This window comes from Pan troglodytes, chromosome 15 (genome assembly GCF_028858775.2).
Source record: "Pan troglodytes isolate AG18354 chromosome 15, NHGRI_mPanTro3-v2.0_pri, whole genome shotgun sequence".
Classification (NCBI taxonomy): domain Eukaryota; kingdom Metazoa; phylum Chordata; class Mammalia; order Primates; family Hominidae; genus Pan; species Pan troglodytes.
Window position 1 is genome coordinate 66603009 of NC_072413.2, and position 24035 is coordinate 66627043.

General features: G+C 47.0%; 1 protein-coding gene across 4 annotated transcripts in view; it reads left to right on the forward strand.

Moving 5' to 3' along the window:
* RAD51B (RAD51 paralog B) overlaps window positions 1-24035 on the forward strand; it is a 914255-nt gene that overhangs the window by 803328 nt on the left and 86892 nt on the right. The gene's annotated exons all lie outside the window — the stretch shown is intronic.

A 24035-nucleotide genomic window follows, 5' to 3' on the forward strand; every position in this document is an offset into this window, starting at 1 on the left:
TCCTCCATGACTTCAGCCACCCACTGTTTCCCTGGGGCAGAGCTAAGCTGGACTTCTCCTTACTGGCCCCCAGGGTCTGGGCTAAGGCCACATTGGGGCCCCAAGGACATCAAGTCTTCAGGCTGGGGCTTTCTCCTACGGGAGAAAAAAATAAGCTCCCAAAGCAGAAAAAGTTGTCTTTTCTCCTGTTGCTATTGGAAACATAACAACAAAGCCAAGATGTAGTGGCTTAGCAAGAATAAAACAATGCTGTCAGCAACCAGGGCCCAGCTGATCTCCTCAGTGGTGACGTGGGTTCTGTGCACAGTGACAATGAGTGTAATCGAACCCAGAGCTTTGGGGTGCAGGAGGCAGGCCAAGCAGCCCCAACGCCACTCCCCTTTCCCATGTCACTCATGCCTCTGGTTAGGGGTGGCAGATGGGTCAGCACAGGCCCACAGAGGGTTCCTCTTCATGTCTTTACTTCTCTCCTAAAGAGGGATAAGCCTGGAACCTGGGCACCTGGAATGACTGGGCAGGCATGCCTCTAACCTGGCCTCCATTCCTGAGCTCCAGTTACCCTGTTACCATCCAGGCCTCCAGAGCCCCATCTGTCCTAGAGTCACTGCCTTTAGGCTGGAGGGACCTTGGCAATCGTCTGGTCCTGGCTGTCTCAGGAGCAGAATCCTCACTTGGGATTAGACCCTTCACAGACGCCAGATGCTCTAAGTACAGGGGCATCATGGAGGAGGAGCCATTCTGACTTCCAGTATACTTGATGAGGAACAACTGATTCAGTCAACCCATATCATCTTGGGTCAGGATTGGTGCTGATTCATTTTGATTCCTGCAGGCATGGTCTCTCTCCTCCTGAAGCTGAGTCTAGTGGGGAAGACAAATATGGATCAAGTAATTAAAGCGGGAGGCTGTTTACCAAAAGGGAGTTCTCAGGAGGTCACAAGTCTAGGAAGAGGGTGGTCACAGAAGGCCTTTCTGAGGTGATGGCATTTAAATTAAAGGCAAGAGTGCATTTCTGTCACTCACTTCCTCACCCCCAGAGCCTAACACAGGGCTGGCACATGGTAGATACTCAGTTGTTTCATGAATGAATGAATGAATGAATGAATGAATGGAATGGGCAATGAACAAGTATCTCTACATTTCCTGATAGCCCTTGGTGACTTACAGGATTTGATGCTGGGTCTATTAATGTATCCATCTACAAAAAACAAAAACAAAAACAAAAACTGGATATCACGATTCCTCCTGAGGTCTATTTGTGTTATGGACGTGCTATGTGCTGTTCATTCAATTTTAGAGGTGTTTATGCTGGGTCACAGCTGGGGAAAACGATACCCCTGAGATCCCGCAGGGAGTCTTCTAGACTCGCCCCCTCCTGACACCCTCAGACCACACCATGGAGAACTCTGTAAATTAATTCATCAAAGTGAGGAAGGCAAGCCCCTTGACAGGTGACTGGATTTAGATCTGAAAGCGGAGACAGGTTAATACTTCCTGTGCCCAGATGTCCTAACCACAGACCGAAGCTCACGGGAGGCAAGGGGAGAATAGCACCACGGACCTACCTTCTTTTTCTCATAAGAGGGTGAAGGGTTCTTGGAAATTCCCCTAAAGCATTCAAATGAGCAAATCCAGGGCTGTTTGCTGTCAGGTTTCTGGGCAGGATTATGGGCAGACTGACCAGCTGTTCCCTCCCCCAGGACTGCCTTAATTTCCAAGCCCTACTTCTCAGTCCCAGGGAAAGTTGGCCCAGCTATAAAATGCCCTGAAACTCTCCCAGACCTCAAAACATGCCCACAGTACGGTGTCACTCTTGGGGAACCTGTCCGTAATGAACAGCAACAAGCATCTTCTTTCCCTTCCCTCTCCAACATGCACCTTTCCAAGAAGAGAAATGAGAGCTAGTGACATTGAGTATAGGCAAGGCCACCACGTACAGTTTCACAGGCTGTTCACTGCAAAAGGCCAACATGCATAGAAGGCAGATGGGGGCTGAAATTCAGCCTGCACTCGTCCTGCCAAGCTGTGCCCTGGCATGGCTGTATCCACAAAGAGGAAGGGGTGCCTTTTCTAACTTGTACATAGGTGCCATATGGGCTGGTAGTGACCCTGGGTGGAGAGCCCAAAGAGTGACATCTGGGGAGGAAAATAAGCCAATCATTCCCTTGCTACCACCTAAACATTCTAGCCAGGTGTTCCTCAAGTGATCAGATATGCTAATAAGGCAGACTTCTTAGAAGGTAATAGAATATGATGGATAAACCAGTAGGGCCAGTAGGGCTTTGTGTTTTATTTTTCTATGTCTTGAATTCACATGACAGTGAAAATCAAACTACTGAGATGTACTAGGGAAAGATCAAATGTCTTCTTTCTGTTAAACTGCTTTTAGGGAGAGTAAAGATTTGCAGTGAGTATAACCCCTCTGGGTTGGGAACACCAGGAGTCTGGAATGTAGCCCAAACACTGGGCTCTAGCTTTGCTTACCTTGAGCCTTTTGGTCAGGAAGGGGGCCTCTGAAAGATGAGGGGAAGTCGGCATTTTCTCAAGAGAACAACCTCCCCCGTGGAGGTCCAGGCATCTCACCAGAGAACACATCTCATACTCAGGATGATTAGCTCTTGGTTTCGTCTGAATGGTGGCATAATATGGATGTGTTGCTTAGAAAAGAATCTGATTTCAGCACATGTTTGATGGGTGTAGAACCAACGGCTGTGGTCCCCTTTGCCGATCGCTTTACATTGCAGGGATATTTGGAAAAGGCAACTCATATTTAAGGGCAAGGGCAGTCACCCCCTCTCAGAAATGTGTCCCCAGCATGATATCCTTTGTTATCTGCCCATATGCCCAGTCTAAAGGGGGCTATGGTTCTGGGGAAGCTAAGAGGGAAGGTGGGCAGGGAGTGAGGCCTGCCAATCACAGCTCTCCTAGCACTTCCAGGCCCTCAATATGCCAGAGCATGAAGTGGGGTCAAGGGATGGAACTGAAATGCTTCCTGAGACTCTGGGATCCCCCTAACCACAGTTCCCTACCCTCATAATTCCAAATCCTCTGTGGCTCTTGGACCAGGCAATTACCTGGGAACCACCTCTGGTCTGGCCAGAGGGAAGCCCAAGCTTCTCCTAAGTTTCAGGAAGAGAAGCCTAGGTTCTCAGTGCTGTTGAAACTCAGCGCATGCGTGGGCAGTTCAGGAAAGTCAGACCAATGTCATATGACTCCTGCGCGATCCTCTCAGGAAACAGGGCCCCAGGCAATTTCGTTCCTAAGTGAGACTTCTTCTTCCCTCATCATCCCTTTTGTTTTTTCTAAGCAAAAGTTACTTGGACCTTGCAGATAATTTCATATCCAGAGCCCGCCCATGCCTCGTGGGAGTACATAGGATAGGAGCCGGTGGTTCCGAAGCGCCTGCAGGTGCCACACATGGAGCTAAGGGGTCACTTTGCCAGGAGGATCTTATGAAATCCTCAGACAACCCTGAGATGAAGAACTGTTACTGTTCTTATTTTGACTGATAAGATGCTAAAGGCTCAGAGACTTTAAGTAGCTTGCACGAGGTCACACAGCCAATAAGTGGTGGAGCTGGGACCTGGACTAGTCCCAGCTCTAGTGCCCACACTCATACCACCTTATAGCATGGGAATTCCAGGTCTTTCACAAAGTTGGAAGACTGGGATATAATGAGGAGGGAAGGCCATAGCTCCCCTACACCCATGGTCAGCCAAGCTCTGCCCATGTCGTGAGATGTGTATCGGAGCTACAACTCCTCCAGGCATTTTACCTGAGAGCAGGGACTCTGTCTCCCTTGAACTTTCCTGCATACGCTGTGCCTCAAGCCAGGCCTGATTCACAAAATAATGTTTATTGGCAGAATGAAGGACCGCCTCCCAAGCTGCCCTCATCCTGCTTTTCTCCTCCCTCTCTCCTAAGCTCTGAGTAGACACTGGGCTCACCAGGCTTTCTATTTTTATTTATTTTTTATGAAACAGGGTCTCACTCTGTTGCCCAGGCTGTAGTGCAGTGGTGCAAACATAGCTCACTGCAGCCTCGACCTCCCAGACCCAAGCCATCCTCCCTCTTTGGCCTCCCGAGTAGCTGGGCCCACAGAAGGCAGGGTTCCTGCACAGGCACCAGGTTCTACTCAAGCTGACCTATGTTCCCACTTCTGACCCTAGCATGTTAAACATCCATGTCCCTGGATGGGCAGATGGGGGAGGTCTTGAACATGTGTCCTTCCTACAATAGGTTCTCAGCTGCTCCTGGTATCTCTATGAATGGGTTCTGAAGGTTTTCTCTCATCCACACAGTTTTAGCTCTTCTTTGGGTTTCCAGGGCTGCCCCCAAGAAGCAAATCTAAGCAGGAGGTTAGCAACTGCGTTCTTGGCCCTGGTCTCCTTCCCCTGAGTGGCCACAGCGTGGGTGAGGTTCAGACTCCCCCATGGTGTGGCTGGCTCCTGGGTGGGCCCAAATAGCATGTTCATCAGTTATCAAATGTCAAAGATCAGAAGCCAAGTCATATAAACACCTCAAGATGCTGTTCCAGCAGTTATCCCCCATATTTATCCACTGGAACAGCTTGACAAATCTGTCAGTGCTAAGGAGGGTAGGAATCAAATCATATAGGTCCCTATCTTCAAGGTGTCCACCATCGGGCTGAGGAGGCTTATATACATGGCACAGTTAGTGAGCAGTGCAAGGTTTGTGTGGTGCAGTGTGCCAGGCACAGCTCAGAAAGCAGGGATGGTGTTGGTGGGATGCAGGGGCAAAAAATCCTGATAAAGCCTTTCAAAGTAGCTGAGCTATCAGGAGGTCCTCTCCTATCTTCCATACCCCATCTAGCATTTCATTCCTCTTGAACTACCTACTGCTACACAACAGACACTCTAAAACTTAGTGTCTCAAAACAATGCATTTTTATCTCTCACATCTCTGTTGACTGGGCTCAGCTCACTCAGGATGTCTTGCAGTTGGAATGGCTAGGGCCGAAATCATCTGAAGGTTCTACTGAGCTGGACATCCAAGGTCACCATCACTCACTCACATGGCTGGCAGTGATGCTGAATGTTGGCTGAGAGCTCAGCTGGGGCTCTTGACTGCAGCAACTATTTCTGGCCTCGCTCTGTGGCTTGGACTTCTCACAGGATGGTGGCTGATTTCTAGAGCAAGTGTCCCATATTGAAGGTTCTAAGAGATCCAGGCAGATATTGCAAAGCTTCTTACAACCAAGCCTTGGAAGTTCCAGAATGTTGCTCCTAGCATATTCTGTTGGTCAGGCAAGTCACTATAGGTAGACCAGATTTAAGAGGTGAGAAGCAGCTCATGAATCTGAGGAGGGAAAGAACTAAAGGCTGCCATCTTGGAGACTGTCTATTACAGCTTCCTTTATATAAAGATAACATGCCTTTGTTGAACCGAGACAGAAAACGAACTCTCAACTGGGAAAGGAAAAAGAATCTGTCCCTGTGTCTAGAAGAAGGTACTTATTCAAGTCCCACCCCAGCCTGTTTTCTTACCTCATACCCCAAGGTACATTCTTTGACTATGTCCTAGGCCCAGAATTCTGGAGTCAGAATGCGGAAGAGAGTGGAAAAAAACCACTTACATCATCCTAACTAACCAGCCCACATTTAAGAATGAGATTGCTACGTGACTGTTGCCACGAAATTGTTTATCTGCCCTTGCTGCAGTGTGGCCTTTAAGGGACACAATCTGGTGCCAATGATGTCCCAGCAGCAGTTGCCATGGAGACCTGGAGGTCAAGGTTGGTAAGGGAGCTTCTTGCCAAGATGATGTCACATAAAAATCCCTTTGCTTTCTTGTGACCACCAGGTAATTCAGCTATGAAGGAAAAAGAAAGCCATAAATTCCTCAGATGTGTGTCCACAGTTGGAGCAGGGTGAGCTACTGCAGAGTCCTAGCATACAAGTCACGAGACCTCCTTTGAGTCCTTGCACTCCCCCTGACTTGTCTGATGGGGGAGATCCATCTAACCTCACTGGACATGCTCCAGGAGCCGCGTTTGGAAGGCTGTGAAATCATCTGGTTGGGACTGCCTTTCTCACCCATCTGAATAATTCAAGCACAATAACTCACTTCTAAGCCTGCCGTTGGCTTCCCGCAGCCTCTGTCTGCCAGTCCCCATTACCTATGGGGTGCAATCACTGTCCATATAAAGCAGAACTGGGGTACTTTGCACATGCCACCTCCCCCCAACTCACTCCTAGTCTACCCTACTTCAGAAACCTTATCTCCTTCCCCGACAACACAATGTATTTAAATAGCTACTAATTTCCTCTTCTTTCTTTCTTCTGCATAAAATTTCATTAATTATACATTTCTTGGTTCATGACACAATCTCATCCTTGTACCATGCACACTTCACTTGTATTTAGCTATTTAGTTATTTTTTTTAAATAAATAAACACCATCCAGTCAGCCCACAACCCAAAACAAAAGCCAGGCCCTTGACGACAACCAGTATGTCTTCCAAATTCCAAGAGACAGTGAACAGAAAAATGAAAGAGCCGTTCACCCAGCATAAACAAGGCGGAAGAAGCCCACGCCTATCAAAAGTTTCCATCTTCTTCTAGCATCCGAAGATGGCGCATCTTCCAAATGTCTTGGTTTTTACATGACCCAAGTGTCCCAGTCTTTCCAGTCATTGAAAATTTGGGTTCTCAAGTGGTGTATCATTTTATCTTGAGCTGTGTGTCCTATAGAAACATGGAAGATGACTATTTCTTTTTTCAGCTAAACATGCAGCAGCCAGCAGACTAGAGCCAGCTTCTGCCTCGGGCCGCCCCGGGGCGCGGGATGGGAAGGGGTTAACGCAGCGCCCCGCTTATCTGGGGTAAAAGCAGGCACAGAACCCGAGCTCACAGGTCGCCGCGCGCATGCGCATTCTCCTGGCCCAGCACAGTGCCTGCGGGCCGGCGGCTCCCAGCTCCCGGGCCGCCTTGCTGCACAAAGGCCTGCTTTGTTCTCTCGGCTCTGTTTTAAATATCTGACGAATATTCCCCCCATCCCTGCTCCAAATCCCCGGCCTGACGGCAGGCGCGGCACAAGGGCGCATTGTGGGGCCAAGCGAGGGGCGAAGGGGGCTGGGGGTGGCCGGCGCGATGGGGACGCTCCGGTTGCGCCAAGTTGACTCTGCCGTTTGGGTCACCTGGGCTGAGTCGCGGGCGTGGAGGCAGAGGGTAGGGGGTGAGGAGGTGTTTCTTGTCTTCTTCCAATCTCAGAAGTAAAAATTGGAAAGTGGGGACCCCAGCAGTGAACAGACCGTTTCCAAACCAGGCCTGTAAGGAGGAGCTGAGGTTTCAGCTGAGCCCCCACCCTCCCCCGACCGCACAGCCTCGGGCATGAACCCGCGAAGCCAGACGCTTAGTTGCTTATCAGGCCATCGCTGTACATATTTAGAAAGTGCCTATCACTCAGACACTTTGAAAAGCGTGGCATTCCAGCGCAAACCAACCCGAACGGGTTGGAAGGGGGGAGTCCTTTCTTCCCGCAAGTTCGGGGCTCGAGAGACGGCTGCAGGAAGGCCATCACCCCTGGCTTCCTGCAGCCACAGCTTCCAGCCCCACACGATGCCCAACTTCATTTTAGCAATGGCCCCCCGGGAAAATCACACCCTTCTTGGTTTTGTCCCTCCCTCCTGAGGTTGGGACATTGTTCAAACAAAAGTAAGCCTTCAGCTGGCAGGGAAGCTGCCCTGCCTCTTCCCTGCCCTTGTCTTGCTGGCATTCATTGGGACTACCAGGTAGCTTTCCTTCCCAGCTCAGGTGTTTACCTGCTGCTGCAGAGGAGGAGTTTTTGCATTGTCTCCAGGGGGTTTGCAAAATAAGAACCCCAAAACCCACCTCTCTTTCCCATTTTCTTCTTTAAAGGTAGAGAAAGCACTGCATTTCACATTGGGTCTTGGAAACCCAAAGCTAGACACAAAATGTGGGCCTTAGCAGCTCTGAAAAGTGTGTGCTTGGTCTTAACGTTTATTCTTAAAAAGGAGGTGTTCATACCCCAGCTTGCGAACAAAGCTTTCATACCCTCAGCATCTTGAAGGGAAATTGCTGCCCTTCCATCCAGGGCAGGTGAAGGAGGAACTGGCTTGGGAGGGTTGGATTCAGAAGCAAATAGCTTTATCGTTTTGTGATGCCTGTTTGAGGCCTGACTGGGAGCCCAGGAGTCCTCCTTCTGTGGTAGTTTGTTATAAATCCCAGGGTCGGACTTACATTCCCCAGCTGCAAAAAGCATACATACCTCCTAAGATATTTATTTTTAATCATACTTTATAATTTTCACATTTCACATATTGTTACATTTCACCAATACTCTAATACTTGAGTATTAAAGCTAATCCATCATAGACCAACAGTCTAACTTTGCAAATGAAGGAACTTGTCCAGAGCCATTCAGAAAGACAGGGCAGAGGCGAGCCTGGAGGCTCCTGTCCCTATGACCAGGTTTGGTCCCTTCTAACATGCTAGTCATGAACTAAAAGACCAGGTTTCCTACCACTTCTCACAAAATTCTTACCACGTCAGGGAGGATTCTGACTCCACAGTAAGAAGCTTTGGAAAAAGGTTTTTGGTATTCAGGTAGCTTTGAGGAGAGGGAGTCTCTTCTCAGTACAGCCCCTAGGAATGCCGAGTTTGCCAGGACTGTGCTCACCACAAGCTTAGAGACGTAAGTCACGTTCCATTGCCTGGGTTGCTAAGTGGCAGAGAAATCCTGGGTGTTTGTTTCCAGGCACTCTTGAGCCTCCGGAGGAATTTCTTCAAGCAACACTAAGTGTCCTTTCACCACTCTGTTGGCCAGGGAACCCCCTATCTCTGTAGATGACAGCAGCCCGCTCTTTCTCCCCCACTAGTCCCCCTGCAGCAGGTCAGCCTGGAGCCACATCTGGGAAGGTGTGACCTAGAACTTGACCTCCTTCCCTGATGAGTATGCAGAATCTCCCCAGCTATAAAATAGCATGGCAGTCCCTACCCACCCCCCATGCACCTCCGGACTTGGAGACATTGGAAGGTTTACTTCAGCACATTTGTGATGCAATACTAGCTGCTTGGAGAGAAACCTTCACCAGCAGCCTCATTCTATAGCAGTGCCTGCCCATCTGGGCAGGAGGTGCCAGGGTTTATACCCCCCTGAGCTTCAGAGGGTGGGATCGTTCCAGACAACCTTCGGCCGGTAACTTCTACTGGCACATCCTTTTTTTCGTATGTTCTACATTGACCCATACCACCACCACCATTCCAACCCCTTGAACCAACCCCTGGTTTCAAGCTCTCCCAGGCTGGCAGATGAAGGAACATTTCAAAGCCATCACATGGTAATACTGCCTGCTGGCCAACAACTCCATTTCAACAGCGTCACCTTTGGACTGTTCAGCAGTGTTTGTGCAAGTATTTGAATATTTTCTGGCATTTTGGCCCTATTATTTTATAATAATAAGTGGAAATGGAAAAATGAAGTGCTGATTCTCATGATAAGAAGGGCAGGTCTCACAGAGCTCATATAATTGAGGCAAAGATGGAAATCATTAGGCACGCTGAAAGTGGGATTATGTAGCCTCAATCAAATGCTCACTGGAGTTAAGCCTGTCAACTATGTGTCCAATTGTTTAAAAAAAATGAATACAATTAGGGAGCATATATGAAATTCTGGACGTATATGGTCAAAGACTGTGTCTAAAAGGCGGGTGTAGTTGGGATATACTGGATTCTCTCAATTCTAAAGCTGCATTGATTTAATAGCAGTTTTCCAGGACTGGGTTGGGAAGACACTGTGAGACCAGAAATCAGGAAAATACAGTGATAATATTGTTTCACTTCCTGGGAACAGAACCGTCCCTCATAACATGCAAGTGTACTGCTTGCCTCTGGCATGGTGGACCAGAGGGTTTTCAGGACAGTATTAGGGTATGGGAGGAGGGAGTGGCCTGGAGATTGATCCCTTGGGGAGTCACTACAGCTCGGAAGCCGGGGACAGGCCTTTAGTTAATGTGCTAGAATGGATGGAACTTGACTCAAGAGAGGCCCTCATGCCACAAGGTTTTGAATCTCCCATGTGCCCGGCATATAGAAAATTTAGGGAGTTAAAAGCAAAGAGTATAAGGTGCACCTTTTCCTCTTTGGGCACTCGTCCCTTTACCACTGTCCCAGCTCTCCCTGGGGGCCATGCTGTCACTGGCAGCCTTTGCACGGTCTGTTCCCTCTGCTGGGAGTGTCTGTCCTACCTCCTTGGCTGCCTGGCCAGCTCTGGCTCACCCTTGAAGACGCCGCTCAGGCTCCTGCCTACCCAGGCTCCAGTGTCTGTGTGTGCGCTGCGTGCTGGCCATCCACCTCATATTCTTGCTCTGTCCACACTGTATAACCATCACTGGCTGGCCTGGGAGAGTTTGAAGGTGAGATTTCTTGTTCATCTTTCGATCCTCTGCATCCCAGGAGCCCTCAGTGAGGGTTTGCTAAGTGAAGCAGGCCAGGAAGGAATGCTGCGTTCTCAGGAAGACCTCTTCAGCAAAACACTGTTGACCTTTGCCTTTGCATCATGCGCCAGGCATGACCTAGCACAGCCATTTTAAACCTCTTAGACACCAAGAAACTCTTTCTTTCTTCTCCAGAAGCCAAACCATTTGTTTCTAAATTCCGCTTTCTTTGCCTCCGAGGCCCCCTCATCTGGAGCCTTCTTGCCCATCTAGTGTCTGGAGCTTCACATCCTCCGGGAGGTTCTTTACTGCTACTTTCAGTAAGTAAAGCCACTGACTTTTCCTTCAGCTGTGGGGTGCTCGCTGAATTCTTACCACTTCTTCAGGCAAAAACAACCTAGAAGCACTCTCTGATCCAAAGTGTTTCTCAGGGAGAGCGGCCAAGTGAGCACAGGAGCCGCTCGGCCGTCTGGGACTGTGATGTGATGTCTGAACAGCCTCTTTAGAAACACTGCAGCCTTTTCCAGGGATGCCATCCAGACGGGGACATCCCTCACAAGTTGTCTAGGGTCCTGGGGATGGAGGCCGGGAGCTCCGGATCGAGGGATTTAGCCTTATGGGGCCTGGTTGGCCCCGCCAGGCCAGCTGTGAATGAGGAGGGTGTCTGAGCTCTGTTTTGCACCCGTCCACTCACCAACTTATTCTTGACCTAACACACCATGCCCCTGCTGCCCTTGGCTGTGACGATGGGAAGCAACTGTCCAAAAAGCCTGAGGGGAGCCAGCTCCAAGAAACCCACCGTTGGCCCACCATGCCCACCCTTCTCAGCGCAATGACCAGTGGGTCTTTATGTTTTACAGTCAGGGCCTTGCTCTGTTGCCCAGGCTGGAGTGCAGTGGTACGATCACAGCTCACTGCAGCCTTGACCACCCAGGCTCAAGTGATCCTCCCACCCCAGCCTCCTGAGTAGCTGGTACTGTAAGCACACACCACCATGCCCAGCTAATTTTTTCTTTTCTTTTTTTTTTTCTTTTTCTTTTTCTTTTTCTTTTTTTTTTTTTTTTTTTTTGGAGAGAGGGGTTCTCACCATCTTGCCCAGGCTGGTCTTGAACACATGGGCTCAAGTGATCCTCCTGTCTTGGCCTCCCAAAGTGCTGAAGTGCTGGGATTATAGGCATGAGCCACCACACCCAGCCCTGGGCCTCTTTTTGAGGACACCAATGCCATTGCCTCCAGGCTAAACTGCTCTCCACACAAGTTAGTTCCATAGACTCTCCAGGTCCTTGGGACCCCATGAAACTCTCTGGGGCTGTGCCCAGAGTCCACTTGACAGAAACCTGATTCTTTTCCTGTGAGGCAAACAGCTGTGATCGGGACATGTCTGTCAGGGGATGACTTGGCAGAGCTACAACGCCAAGGCTCGGATGCATATTTTTTATGTGATTCCTTAAAATTCAAGCAGGAGAATACGCCTTCCCCCAAACGGCTGGCTCCCCCACTGCATTCGCATTCCCCCCACGATGTATAACAGGAGTCCGCAGCCCGCCCCTGGAGAGGACAAGGCTGTAATTCAGCAAGGCTCCAGTGACATCCTGACCGTGAGAGTGCAGCTGGGGCAGTTTATGAACAGTGCTCTAGTCCCTGGGGGAAGTTAGCTCTGTTCTCCAGCCCACAAGAGTCTATTGTTCGCTTTCTTGTTTTTCTCCAAATGTTTAGATGTGCTCAGAGCACAGAAAAGCCCGAAACCCAGGCCACCAGCCAGGGCGATCCTGAAGCAGGGAAGCCTGTGGGCTGGAGCTCGTGGGGCTACCCCCACCCACACACACCCATTGTTGTTCCTACCTCGCCCTAAGATGTGACCGTCCTGGAGGACAGAGGTAAGGGAGTGGCCTCTTTTTGGCCAGGGCTGTTTGGACAACAGTGGGCTTGGATTGTTCCAGCAAGTGAGGTATGAGACCACAGCTCAGGCTCACTTGGGTGGTAGCCAGAAGCAACTGCCCAAGTTACCTTGGGCCCATCCAAAATGTGCACAGAGAGAGTTTGGCAACTGTCTTCCAGTTGCTTGTCACTGACCAAGACTGCTGAAGTTTGACAGGAATAAGCAAGTTCTGGCCTCCTGTCTGCATCAAGAATCTGGGCTCCAAGGTACAGCCTCTTGAGTTGGACTCCTGCCATCAGCTCTTCCTAACTGTGCAAACTTGGGCGAGTTACTTAGCCTCTCTGAGCCTCAGTTTCCTCCTGGGTAAAATGGCACCTACCTCGTAGAGTTACTGAGGATTCAACAAGGTAATCAAGGTAAGCACTGGCACAGAATGAGCCCTCAATACATACTGGTTATTCTTTGTATTATTACTGTTATCAATGATTACTAGTACACCATCCCAAAGTCACCTCCTCTGCTTGGAGCATCCATTTTTGTACCTAAACCGAATGCCTTCAACAGTCTCCAGTTGTGGGTCAGAGAAGAGCTGTGCAAGAACGGCAATGCCAGAGGAATGAAGGATGAAGTGCCTTGTGATGTGGGGAGGAGAGAACGTGCTCAAAAGCCCGTCGCCTTTGCCTCCCACTCCCCTTAGCCCCAGATCCCTTTCTCCAGGGCTCATATTACCTGCCCTCCCCCAGTGGCTGGGATTCTCAGCCTGCCACTGGCTCCACAGTCCCTACAGAGCCACCGAAACCCTCCCACCCCTGCCTGGAAAATGCCTCTCCCCCGTATACCACCTTGGCGGCCACCACTAGTCAGCCAGTAATGGGGTGGGGGTGAGACGGAGGTGGAGCCTCTGGAAATGGTGCTAGGTCAAGGGAGAAGGAGATCCAGGACCCCAACTCCGTAGGCCTGGGATGCTGAGTACAGTTTAGAGATTGGGGATTCATTTACACCAGCTTGGGGGGCTTTGGTGTGAAGGGAGATGGACAGAGTATGAGGGAGGAGGAAAAGGTAGAGGGTAGAGGAATGCATCCTGAATCCTAGTCCTTTCTGACTGGGACAGTTCACATCCGTAAACGAGGCTCTGGGGCCTGCCTCAAGAAATGGAACTATGATGATCCCCCTTTGGATGCATTAATCCTTTCAAAAATAAGACTCTGGGAGCCTCCGGTGACAGGGCCATATGGTTTCCTTATCTTCCTTATCTTCCAGCACTCACCTTCCATTTGGAATGTTTATCCCAAGATAATGATCAGATTCCACTTAGGGTGATTGAATGGGGGCCTCTGAGTATCCCCCCCTCAATTTCAAATGAATGGGTGATCCGATCCAATAATAGATGAGCCTAACAGTCTCCTGCTAATGGATGGGGCTCCTCAGCCCCATGCCATGCACCCCCAACTTCCTTTTCCCGCAAATATCCACCCCCTTCAACCTGGGCAACTCCACTTTTACCTGCTTTATATAGTGGAGGGTGCTCTGTGTAAAATTTCTAGTGAGCCAAATGGAACTGCTTTAAACTATGTTTAAAAACCAGAGATATGATGCTAACTCAGCGATTTTCAATAGAAATGTAATGCAAGCCACAAATGCAAGCTACACGTGTCATTTTAAATTTTCTGATAGCCACACATCTGTAAAAATAAACAGATGAAATTAATTTTAAGGATATATTTTATTTGAAATCTAATTTATATCATAGTTATTTAATATAACTAATATATACTACATTTTATTAAACCCCAAAATATTTTAACTTGTTACCAATATAAAAATTATTTGCGAGGTATTTCACCTTCACTTCTTTGTACTTAGTCTTCAATATCCAGAGTATATATTGATTCTGACTAGCCACATTTCAAATGCTCAGTTGCCCCTGGGCTAGTGGCTATTGTATTAGATAGGGCAGATCTAGACAGACCACACTAAGAACCTAGGGCAAGGACAAACTCTGATGGGCGTAGTTGAACTGGCTGCTAGAGAGAGACCCTTTGAGAAGAAGAGCAATTTACAACTTTGCTCTGAGTCTAAGTGGAGATCTAGCCATCATCTTGCTACCTCTCCTTGCCTTTCCCCTCCCAGGGAGGAAAACACATAGGACACAGCATTTTTTTTTTAAGTGATAGCAGTTTTAATTGCTACTAATTTAATGGCAGTCATTTCACCTGCTAATAAAATTGTCCATTGAGGCCTCCAGCCGTGAGTGCTTTTTTCCATGGACTGTTTAAAAGTGAAGCTAATGCTGATTGTCACCAAACATCCATGTCATGGATCCACTGTACTTTGTCTGAAGAAGGGGAGGCCCGACTGGGGTAGACAGAGTCAGCTTTGGGTGATCACTGCCAGTAGACACCCTCTGATTCCAGAGAACAGGAGACACAATTCAGACTTTGACAGGACATTCAGATAAGTGTTCACTAGTCAATCGGATACCATATTTAAGGCTGGGCGTGGTGGCTCACACGTGTCATCTCAACACATTGGGAGGCTGAGGTGGGTGGATCATTTGAGGTCAGGAGTTCGAGACCAGCCTGGCCAACATGGTGAAACCACGTCTCTACTAAAAATACAAAAATTAGCTGGGCATGGTGGCAGGCACCTGTAGTCCCGGCTACTCGGAAGGCTGAGGCAGAAGAATCGCTTGAACCCAGGAGGCGGAGGTTGCAGTGAGCGGAGATTGTGCCACTGCACTCCAGCCTGGGCAACAGAGTGAGACTCAGTCTCAAAAAAAAAAAAATCCATATTTAAATGGCCATTCATGTTCTGGACCAGGCATTGGAAAAAAACAGAGTTTGTGTTCGGGGGTTTGTATATGTGCTTGATGTCTCCCAGTCCTAGTGAGTCTTGAATGAGTTAATAATGTAACAGGTCTCCTGCTGAAGCAGACATGCCCAGCGCCTCCCTGATCTTCAAATCAAGATAAACACGTACAAGAGCAGGCTGGGAGGGGAGTCCTCTGGCAAAGCAGGAGGACGGCGGCCCCAAGCAAGCCCCGCATGAGGGAAGGTGGGGAAGTAGATTCCAGGCCTCTTGGGAGAGCCCTTCATTGACCACCTTGTGGAATAGTTGCTCTCTAGCCCCTCTCTCTGCTTTGATTTTCTTCAGAGCACTTATAATTCTTGACATTCTATTTTGTTTTTATTTGTTGATTGCTGTCCTCAGTTTTGTTTCTTGCTACTTCCCCAGTGCCTAGAAAGAGTGCCTGTCACTCTTAACAAACTTTTTTTTTTTTCAGACAGGGTCTTGCTCCATTGCTCAGGCTAGAGTGCAGTGGTGCAATCATAGCTCACTGTAGCCTCAAACTCCCGGCTTCAAGTGATCCTCCCACCTCAGCCTCCAGAGTAGCTGGGACTATAAGCATGGCCATCACACCTGGCTAATTTTTAAATTTTGTGTAGAGATGGGCTCTTGCTATGTTGTCCAGGCTGATCTTGAACTCCTGGCCTCAAGCGATCCTCCCACTTTAGCCTCTCAAATTTCCGGGATTGCAAGCATGAGCCACCTCACTCGGACTTCGTAAACATTTGCTGACTGAATAAATAGTATGAGGAGTTTGTTCCAGCCATCCTGGGCAGGCCTGAAAGATCTCTGAGCTTAGAAACAGCCAGAGGATGAGAACAAGCTGGTAGGAGAGGCAGAGCGAGATGGTGGTCTTTGTATGTGATTCCCCTAGTAATGGGGAGACGGAGAAGAATTTGCAGAAGTGAGGGAATGTGATTGCAGCACAAAGGCAGCAAGATTATTTTGTCAGCAACATTTGGATCCCATTGGTGATGAGAGACATGTGGGCCCAGCAAGGAGACAATTGTGGTAGTCAAGACAGGATGTGAATAAGACATAAAGAAGCGTTTCATCAGTGGGGATGGAAAAGAACCAGGGCTGTGGCGGCCGAGTTCAGGAGTAGGAAGGGTCGGCCAGGCGTTCATGAGGACCTCTTCACACACACACACACACAAACACACACACTTGCACACACAGGCAGCCTGCTGGGACCATTCATTTAGAGGCCCCCACAGCACATTTTAGCACAACTGCAAACCTCACCTTCTGCCTCAGGCTTTGGTCTTTGTCTTCTCTTTGCTTCTTACCATAGCCGGGAACATTGCCCTGTGAAGGGCAGGGCCCAGAAACTTTGGAGGAGGCAGCTTCTTCAGTCACAGGTTTTCTCCTGGCTAGTTTGCAGAGGTAAGAGGCCTCAAAGTCACAGTGTCCCTCGGGAGAGAAAGGAGAGAAGGCCAGTGAAGGAAGGCCTGGAAGAGGAGAGAAATCCTTTTTTGAACTGGGTCAAGGAGGGCAACTGTGAGCTGACATCCTAACTCACACATTCACACATGTGTAGGCCACGTGAAGGGTCTGTAATTGAGACTGGGGGCCTGGAGGAGGCGAATGAGCTTCTTATTAGGAGTGGGTGGGGACCTTCTTGGGGATCCAGCTGAAACAGAACTTTATTTTTAAAGAGCTTTAGATTGATGTCCCTGCTAGCCTAAATATAACTGAGCAGCCAGCTTCTTGCGAGCCAGGCCAGGCTTCCAAGCAAGCTCCAAGACCCTCTTTTTAAGAGAGGAAAAAAAGAGAGAGGGAGAGGAATCCACAGATGGAAAAGGTCACACAGTTAGCCCTCTGAATGTGCTGGGAGGAGGGAGATGGATGAGCTGGTTGTGTACACTCTGCAGTCCCCTGGCCTCACCATCAAGGAAGAAAGATCAAGGGTTGCTGGGTGATGGGGGAGGGGAGCTGGCATCCACTTTGTACCTGGGATCTGCCTGGCCCAGTCGGGGACAAGTAAGACCCAGGCTTGTGCTCAGAGAGCTGACGGTCCAGTGGGAGGAAAAGGGTGTCGAGCAAACCTGCGCAGCACTGCAGTGCAGCGCAACTGATCAGTCCCACGTGACGCACAAGCAGAGGGCTGTGAGCTTTCAGAGGGGCCATTCCATGTGGCTGGGGGACCTGAACAGCCCATCTCAGAGAAGGAAGGGTTTCATATGGAGCTGGAGAGAAAACAACAGGAAGCAGAGACAGGAGTGGACAGGATGCACGTCGGGTACTCAAACTCATCAGATTTGACAGAAGTGCAAGAATGTGAGAGCAAGGGGGTTGGTGCTTGGAGCCTGAGATCTTGTCCTTCAGTCTGGAGGTAAAGGGGAGGCACTGAAGAGTTGAGGGGGAAGGCAGCAACCCCACGTAGACTGAAGGAAGGCTAACTTGGCAATGAGGTGTAGGGTGGAGCTTCCTTGGGGGAGGGGAGAGCCCAAGAACACAAAGGTCAGCAAGGGGTCTGAGTTAGGTAAGGCGATGCTAGCTGCTGTAACAGACTCCAGAATCTCAGCTGTGTAAAACAATAGAGATTTGTTTCTTGCTCACATAAAGCTAATTTGGTAGAGGGCTGAGGAGTAGGGCTTTGCTTCTGGAGTAATTCAAGAATCCTGAGTGAGGGGGGCTCTGCTGTCTTCAACATGTGGCTCCACGGTCAGCCTGGAATTGACATTCATGTTGCCCAGGAGAATATGGAAGACCTGGCAGGAGGCTTTTATGAGCCAGGCATTCCACCGGCCAGAACTCAGTCACCTGGCCCCTCCTGCATGCAAGGGTGGCTGATGGGTAGTCCCTGGTGGGCTACACATATCTGGTGGTCACCTCTGCCACAGGACAGGGACAGGGACTGTGATCTGAAGGAATATGTCAGCAATAGGAATGAAAAGGGAGGAAGCAGGCAGAGCGTCTATATTTAGGAATTAGGAGGAAGAGAAGCCAGAGATCCAAAGCAAAATAAGGCAGCTTGAGGGAACAGAGAGAAAAAGACAGCACTGCAGACACTTTGAGGAGGAGTGTGCTGAGAAAGAACCTTCGGTTTGGCTGCCATAAGGCCTGTGGGAGAGGTGGGCAGAGCCAGGGTTTGGTTTTGTTTTTTTTGTTGTTTTGTTTTTTGTTTTTTGTTTTTTTTGAGTCAGAGTCTCGCTTTGTTGTCCAGGCAGGAGTGCAGTGGCGCAATCTCGGCTCACTGCTGCCTCCATCTCCTGGGTTCACACAATTCTCCTGAGTAGCTGGGATTACAGGCCTGCTGAGTAGCTGGGATTACAGGCATGCACCACCACGCCCAGCTAATTTTTGTATTTTTAGTGGAGATGGGGTTTCACCACGTTGGCCAGGCTGGTCTCGAACTCCTGACCTCAAGTGATCCACCCACCTCAGCCTCCCAAAGTACTGGGATTATAGGAGTAAGCCACCATGCCCGGCCCAGGTTTTAAGGCTTTGGGAAGCAGCCAGCAATGATTCCCTAATACTTTCCGTAAGCACATCCATGCATTAGGCATGTGTGATGACATTAGCTTTACCTCCAAACACCCAAAGTGGCCCCAGAAGGCACCCCTTTCCAGGGACTCTCTGTGGTGCAGCAATGTGAATATGGGCTTTAGAGTCAGAAGATCTGGAATCCAGGAATAACCATGTCAACCTATGGCAAACACCTTAATCTCTGGGAGCCTTGGTTTCCTCATCTATTAAATGGGCAGACTGGTAGCTACTTTCCCATCTCATTGAAAGGGTTAGGAGTAATCCACTTCGTAAGGTGCTTAGCTCAGTGCCAGTACATAGTAATTCATGTAAGAAACATTTATTGTATATCTACTGAGGGCCAGGTGCCTTACTAGGTGTTGGGGACTCAAAGGAACCAAAATTCCTGCTCTCAAGAAGCTTATGCTCTGGTAGGGCTGAAGACACAGAAGAAGCACACCCTTAAAACATAGCATGATAAATGCAATAATAGTAGTATTTTTAGAAGAGGGAGACTCAGCCCTAGTTTGTTGGAAGAGGTGACTTATAGTGGAGAAGAAGAGTTCACCAAGGGATGGGCTGAAGTATTCCACAACTAAGGAAATATCAAAGAAGCAGCAATGTGTAGCAATGAACAGCAACTGGACTTCTTGTGAGTTTTGTCAGATTGCATCCTTTAAGGAATTGGCCCATTTCATCTAGGTGTATGTTGGGGTGGGTGCTGGGAAATGGCTGAGCTGGGAATCTCACAGTTTAGTGTCTCTAACCATAAAGTTAAAGCAGAAGTGGCAGGAGGTGCAATGGAAAAGGTAGCCAGGATCCTGAATTTTGAAACGTTATCCATTGTGTTAATGGTCTTTACCCTGTGGGCAACAAGGAGCCCTTGAAGAGTTTTAAGCAAGAGACTGATTATGGTCATATTTGAACTCATCTTTTAATGAGTTCACCTTGGTTGCTATTTGGATAATTATTTAAGGAAAGAATAGAGGAAAGGAGGCCCAAGAAACAGTTCAGATAAAAGATGATGAAGGTCTGCAGAGATTGTACTCATGTCTGCCGTGTGTTGCATGTGTACCATATGCCAGCCCTGTCCTACGGGATTTAATTTCAAATTCCAATTGTTCACTGTTGGTATGTAGGAAAGTAATTGACATTTTTGTACTAACTTTGTATCCTGCAACCCTACTATAATTGCTCGAAGTCCCAGGAGCTTAAGAAGTTAATCCTTTTGGATTTTCTACATGGATGTTCATGTCATTTACAACAAAGTTTTCTTTCTTCCTTCTGAATCTGAACACTTTTTATTTCCTTTTCTTGTCTTATTGCATTATTTAGGACTTCCAGTATGATGTCGAAAAACTATAACAGGGGAAATCCTTGCTTTCTTCCTGATCTTAGTGGAAAGGCTTTGCATTTCTCACCATTAAGATGTTAGCTATAGATTTTTTGTAGATATTCTTTATCATGTTGAGGAAATTCCCCTGTATTTCTAGTTTACTGAGAATTTTTTATCGTGAATGGGTGTTGGATTTTGTCAAATGCTTTTTCTTGATCCACTCAATAGAATCGTATCTATTGATATGATCATGTGATTTAAAAAAAAATACAGAGACAGGGTTTCACTATGTTGCCCAAGCTTGTCTCCAACTCCTGGGTTCAAGTGATCCTCCTGCATTGGCTTCCTGAATTGCTGGGATTATAGGTGTGAGCCACCATGCCTGGCTGGGATTTTTTTTTTTTTTAGCCTGTTGATGTGATGGATTACATTAACTGATTTTGGAATGTTGAACCAGCATTGCATACCTGAGGTAAATCCCATTTGATCATAGTGTATACTTCTTTTTATACATTGTTGGATTGAATTTGCTAATATTTTGTTGAGGATTTTTACATCCATGTTTGTAAGAGATAATTGGTATGTAATTTTCTTTTCTTGTAATGTCTTTGTCCATTTTTGTTATTAGGGTAATCCTGGCCTCATAGAATGAGTTAGGAGGTATGCCCTCTGCTTCTATCTTCTGAAAGAGATTATAGCAAATTGGTATAATTTCTTCCTTAAATATTTAATAAAACTCACCAATGAGCCCATCTGGGCCTGGTGCTTTCTATTTTGGGAGGCTATTAATTATTGATTCAATTTTTTTAATAGATATAGACCTATTCAGATTGTCTATTTCTTCTTGTATGAGTTTCACCAGATTGTATCCTTTAAGGAATGAGTCCATTTCATCTAGGTTATCAAAATTTGTGCACATAGAGTTGTTCATAGCATTATTTCTTCATTATCCTTTTAATGTGCATGGGATCTGTAGTGATGTTCCCTCTTTCATTTCTGTTATTAATAACATAGATATTAGTCCTCTCTCTTTTCTTAGCCTGATTAAAAGTTTATTGATCTTATTGATGTTTTCAAAGGACCAGCTTTTGGTTTTATTCATTTTTCTTTATTGATTTCCTGTTTGCAATTTCATTGATTTTTCCTTTGACTTGTATTATTTCTTTTTGTCTGCTTACTTGGGATTTAATTTGCTCTTCCTTTTTTAGTTTCCCAGATGGAAGCTTAGGTGATTGATTTTAGATCTTTCTTCTAACGTATGCACTCAGTGCTATAAATTTCCCCTAAGCCCTGCTTTTGCTGCATCCCACAAAGTTTGTTAAGTTATATTTTCATTTTCACTTAAATCCAAGTATTTTTAAATTTCTTCTAAGATTTCTTTTTTGACCCATATGTTATTTATAAGTGTATGGCTTAATCTCCAAGTATTTGGGGATTTTCCAGCTATCAGACTATTTCTAGTTTAATTCCGTTGTAGTTTGAGAGAAAACATTATATGATTTCTATTATTTTAAATATGTTTAGGTGTGTTTCATGGCCCATGGTCTGTCTTGGTGAATGTTCCATGTGTGCTTGACAAGAATGTGTATTCTGTTGTTGCATAAAGTAGTCTTTAGATTTCTATTAAATTTAGTTGATTGCTGGTGTTGTTGAGTTCAATAATGTTGCTACTAATTTTCTGCTGGCTGGATCTGTCCATTTCTGACAGAGGAGTATTGAAGTTTTTAACTGTAATAGTGGATTCATCTGTTTCTCCTTGAAGTTCTACCAGTTTTTGCCTCACACATTTGGACACTCTGTTGTTAGGTGCATACAAGTTAAGAATTATTATATCTTATTGGAGGACTGAACCCTAAATCATTATGGGATGCCCCTCTTATCCCTGATAACTTTCCTTGGTCTGAAGCCTGCTCTTTCTAAAATTAATATAGCTACTCCTGTTTTCTTTTGATTAGTGTTAGCATGGTATGTCTTTATCCATTCATTTACTTTTAATCTATGTGTGTTTTTATATTTAAAGTAGATTTCTTGTAGACAACATAGAGTTGGGTCTTGTTTCTTGATCCACTCAGTCATTTAAGGAGACCAGAGGAGGATGGGAGTGGTGGGGGGATAAAGATCCAGATCCCTCTAAAATAAGCAAGTGCTTTAGCTAAACCATTCTACTCCTTATTTCAGAGGGGAGAAAAGAGCAGTCATAGATCCAAGATAAAATTCCTCCTCCCTGCTTTTTATTACTTTGTTTTATCCTACTCCTCTGATAAATGGATAGATATGTTCAGAACATATAACTCACTTAAAATAATATGAATGCTAAACATGTGCCAGGAAATCAGAGCAGCTCCTTGTGTTTTCCCCTTTTTAGGAGGTCTGGGAGGACCATCCACCCCTCCTGGAAGGCCCTGACTCAAACACTACAACATCAGATCCCAGCTTCCCCTTTGACAGAGTTTTGCAGGTTCCCAGGAGAGAGGAGTGGTCATGAAAAGGGGGTGGGGCCTCTCTCTGGATGGGAGAAGGCACTGGAACCAGTAAGCTATTATCTCTCAGATTCCGCTTTGGGCTTCGCCTTCCCCAGTAGCTGTCACCTGCCTTTCCCTTTGTTGTTGGGGCACTCTGCTACAACCTGCTTCATGCTCCCCACTTACTGCCTCCATTGTTTCCCTCCCACTCTGTGCAATAATTCCCTCTCCTCCCTTCTTCTTCCAGGGGCCTTGTTTTAGGCTTGACCTTGGCATTGCTGGCATCCTAATTCCTGCAACGAGCATTTACTTGTTCATCTAATTCATACAATAAGCACCTACTGAGCTCAGTAGTGAGTTCTTCTAATTCATACAATGAGCTCAGACATGAAGCTGCCCCTATGGCCTCAGGGATCAAGGAGGGCTGTGTAGGGCCATGGTGTCTGCCCCCTTTCTGGTGCCCAGGCAGTGGCCCCTGACTCTTGCCATAAGTCCTGTTCCTAGTCACATGGCCACAGGCTCTACCTCTTTCTGCCACTCCTCTGCCCCTCTGAGGGACCCTGGAATCCATCAGTGGCTTTCAAGCCCCCTGAGGCACACAGGACTTGGTAAGACCATCTAAGGACCATCTGCAGCATCTTTTCTCAAAGGCCTGAATGCCTTCCTGGGGCTCTGCCTAGAAACAGGGCCCAGATTCCTGCTGTTGCTTTTTGAAGCCCAAAAACCACACTGAACGTTGCTCTCCTTCCTGAATCTCTGCCTAAAGATCAGGAATATGTGAGAAGAAGTGGAATCTCTGCTCCGTTTTCAATCTCCCCTCACAGATTAGTCTGGCCTCTCCTATGTATGTCATCAAATGTCAATAGTGCAGGTTTTGATCAGGCACTGGTTTGTCGTTTGCTTTTTTTTTAAATTAACTTCATCCCCACAAAAGTCTTATACACTCATCATAGGGAGTTTAGATGACACAGAAGTATATAAAGAAGAGAATAAAAATAACCTATAGTATCAGTACTCAGGAAGAACCACTGTTAGCATTTTGTAAGTTACTCTCCTGCACATATTGTTTTATATACTTGAGATTATAACTTTGACCCTACTCAGTTTGTTGGTTTGTTTCATTTTTTCACTGTGTTAAAATACACATAACATAAAAGTTACCACCTAAACTATTTTTAAGTGTAGTCTTCAGTGGTACTAAGTACATTCATATTATTGTGCAACCATCACCACCATCCATCACTAGAGCATTTTGATCTTTCCAACCTGAAATTCTGTACCCATTAAATATTAATTCCCCATTCTCACCTCTCCCAAGCCCCTGGCAAGCACCATTCTACTTTCTGTCTCTGTGATTTTGACTACTCTAAGTATCTCGTCAGTGGAATCATATAGCATTTGTCTTTTAGTGATTGGCTTATTTTACTTAGCATAATGTCCTTAAAGTTCAAGCATGTTGTAGCATGTACCAGAATTTCCTTCATTTTTAAGGGTGGATAATATTCTGTTGTGTGTATATACCACATTATGCTTATCCATTCATTCATCGACGGACAGTTAGGTTGCTTTCACATTTTAGCTATTATGAATAATGTTGCTCTGAACGTGGGTTTACAAAAATTT